This window comes from Bos indicus, chromosome 14 (assembly GCF_029378745.1).
Source record: "Bos indicus isolate NIAB-ARS_2022 breed Sahiwal x Tharparkar chromosome 14, NIAB-ARS_B.indTharparkar_mat_pri_1.0, whole genome shotgun sequence".
Classification (NCBI taxonomy): domain Eukaryota; kingdom Metazoa; phylum Chordata; class Mammalia; order Artiodactyla; family Bovidae; genus Bos; species Bos indicus.
Genome location: NC_091773.1, coordinates 37746922 through 37750314, shown reverse-complemented (window position 1 = coordinate 37750314; position 3393 = coordinate 37746922). Strand labels below are relative to the sequence as shown.

The window sequence follows — 3393 nt, the reverse complement described above, 5'->3', positions numbered from 1 at the left end:
ACTTAGACTTTACCTGGAAACTTTTTATTGACTTTGCCTTACAAGGGGATTCCCTGGTGGCTCAGATGGTTAAGAATCTGCCTGCAGTGCTGGAGACAGGGTTCAATCCCTGGGTTGAGAAGATCCCCTTGAGAAGGGAATGGCTACCCACTCCAGTATTCTTGCCTGGAGAATTCCACAGACACAGGAACCTGGCAGGCTACAGTAGTCCATGGGGTCACAAAGAGTCAGATATGACTGAGCAACTAACAAGTATTTATATAGTTACACTTAACATGTTTATGTCCTCAGTTCAGTCGCTCAGTCGTGTCCGACTCTTTGCAACCCCATGAACCGCAGCACGCCAGGCCTCCCTGTCCATCACCAACTCCCAGAGTCCACACAAACCCATGTCCATTGAATCAGTGATGCCATCCAACCATCTCATCCTCTGTCATCCCCTTTTCCTCCCATCCTCAATCCTTCCCAGCATCAGGGTCTTCAAATGAGTCAGCTCTTCGCATCAGGTGGCCAAAGTATTGGAGTTTCAGCTTCAACATCAGTCCTTCCAATGAACACCCAGGACTGATCTCCTTTAAGATGGACCGGTTGGATCTCCTTGCAGTCCAAGGGACTCTCAAGAGTCTTCTCCAACACCACAGTTTATGTCCTACCTCCACCCAAAATATGGAATTTAAAATATATTAATGATTAATCCAACAGAGAGTTCAGAGTAGGTTTCCATATCTAAATTATGTTCTAATTCATGTATCTCCCATTCCTTTGAAAAAACAAATAAGTATAACATATGATCTAGCATAGGCTCAACCTAAGGTGATTCCCCATCATACCCAGAGCACATCAGCAAACAACTTTCTGAAATGTTCAGAATTCTATCCGTAAAGGAACCAGAGGATACGCAAACCCAGTACCAGTTCTAAAAACTCAGTCAATAATGCATTTAATAAAAATAAAAACATAGATGGATCAAAAGGTTAAATTAGAAGACACTTCACACTACATGACTTGGGCATTGGCAAATAATCCATCAAATGAAGAGGATGTATTGAATGCCTCTACTGGGCCTAATATTGTTTCATCAATGAGAGACTTAAATTATGAATGAGATCATGATGCTGTATCATATACTCATCTATCATTTATTGAGTTGCTACTTTATAGCAGGTATTAAGAGACAAAAATCTCATAGTCCACTGAAGGAAAGAAACACAAACACACATAACTGGTACTGCGAGGAATTTGGCACAGCACCTGGTGACTCCAGATCCTGAGTCCATGTCCGCTGACCTGAAGGTGCACAGGTGCTCATGCCACCAGTAGAAGCTCAATTTGGCTGAGTGAAGTTCTCATCACGAGCAAGTACAGACCACAAGGCATTTGCGGGTCGCTCTTTGGTCTGAGTAGACCGAGACAATGCCACGTGGGCTGGGTGGTCGGCTGGGAGATTGGGCTGGAGAGGAAACATAGTAAATTGGGAAGAGGACAGAAGAGACAGCCTGGATGCTTGAACCAGTGCAGGGAGGGTTGACAACTACAAGACCTGAGCAGCATCATCCTTTATACCAGAAAGCTCGTGGGCATTATGGGGAAAAAATAAAACAAGAAGAAAGTGGAGGAGGTGCTAGAAGAAGAGGAAGAAGAATATGTAGTGGGAAAGTTTTAGACCATTGAGTAGTAAAGGGCAAAGTGGAGTATCTCCTAAAGTGGAAGGGGTTCTCAGATGAGGATAACACATGGGAACCAGAAGAGAAACTGGATTGCCCTGACCTCATTGCTGAGTTTCTGCAGTCACAGAAAACAGCATACGAGACAGATAAATCAGAGGCAGGCAAGCGCAAAGCTTATTCTGATTCGGAAGATAAGGGGGAGGAGAGCAAACCAAAGAAGAAGAAAGAAGAGTCAGAAAAGCCACGAGGCTTTGCCCAGGGTTTGGAACCAGAGCAGATTATTGGAGCTAGAGACTCCAGTGGAGAACTCATGTTCCTGATGACATGAAGAACTCTGATGAGGCTGACCTGGTCCCTGCCAAGGAACCCAATGTCAAGTGCCCACAGGTTGTCATATCCTTCTATGAGGAAAGGCTGACATGGCATTCTTACCCCTCAGAGGATGATGACAAAAAAGATGACAGGAATTAACTCTCTTGAATACCAGCCCCTGTCGCATCTGACTGGGTTTCAAGTGGGGAAAAAGTTCTCCTTGTCTTGACACCATAAAGGTGGCTTGAGAAGATGTCCTTTGAAGAGCCAGTATAGTTTCTGTGCTCTACAGCAGCCCAAGGGCTTCAAGGCCATTCCACGCTATACAGTTTGCACACCCATCCCAGTGGACGGGAAGGGAAGGAGGGTCAGTGTTTGACGGCAACCCATTCTGAACTTTCCAAAAAAAAAAGCAAATGGCCTTCTCTGAAGAACAAAACGCAGAATGGGATGTAGGAGAGCAAGAGATACTGTAGATCTTCAAAAAGCATCTCCACAATCCACACAGCCTTCTTCCCAATCGTGTTAACTCTGCATTTTTACAGAGTAGCATGTGTGTCGTTTTTGGCCATTCAGTTCAGTTGCTCAGTCGTGTCCAGCTCTTTGCGACCCCATGAATCGCAGCACGCCAAGCCTCCCTGTCTATCACCACCTCCTGGAGTTCACTCAAACTCGCATCCATCGAGTCGGTGATGCCATTCAGCCATCTCATCTTCTGTCGTCCCCTTCTCTTCTCCTGCCCCTAATCCCTCCCAGCATCAGAGTCTTTTCCTGTGAGTCAACTCTTCGAATGAGGTGGCCAAAGTACTGGAGTTTCAGCTTTAGCATCATTCCTTCCAAAGAATAGCCAGGGCTGATCTCCTTTAAAGTGGACTGATTGGATCTCCTTGCAGTCCAAGGGACTCTCAAGAGTCTTCTCCAACACCACTTACTGGTGTATTATTTGGGGTGGGTGGGAAAGAAGGGAGATGGGTTAGGATCATTTTTGTTAAAATTTGGGGAAACGGTGAAACAAAGGAAAAAACAACTAATAATGATTGGGTTCTGTGTCCAGAATATTGTATCCTTTCAAAAAATGTCATTGGCCACCTAAATGAGCACTGTGAGAGACTATTTAAAAGCTGTGAATGCCTGAAACTTAGAAGCCAAGGTATTCCCTGCTTGAGCTTAATGCTGATCCCAAAAAAAGACTAAGAAGCTACCAAAAAGATACATGCATCACAATGCTCATAGCAGCATTATTCACAACAGACAAAGGAAGCAACCTAAATGTCCATCAACAGGTGAATGCATAAAGATGAGGTACATATGTACAATGGAATATTACTCAGCCATAAAAATAAGGAAATATTGCCATTTCCAGCAACATGGCTGAAACTAGAAATTATCATACTGAATGAAGTCAGTCAGAAAG

At 44.3% G+C, this 3393-nt stretch overlaps 1 pseudogene; it reads left to right on the top strand.

Annotated features, from left to right (window-relative positions):
* The first annotated feature begins 1582 nt into the window (after window positions 1-1582).
* LOC139186932 (chromobox protein homolog 1 pseudogene) lies at window positions 1583-2167 on the top strand (annotated as a pseudogene).
* The last annotated feature ends 1226 nt before the right edge of the window (window positions 2168-3393 follow it).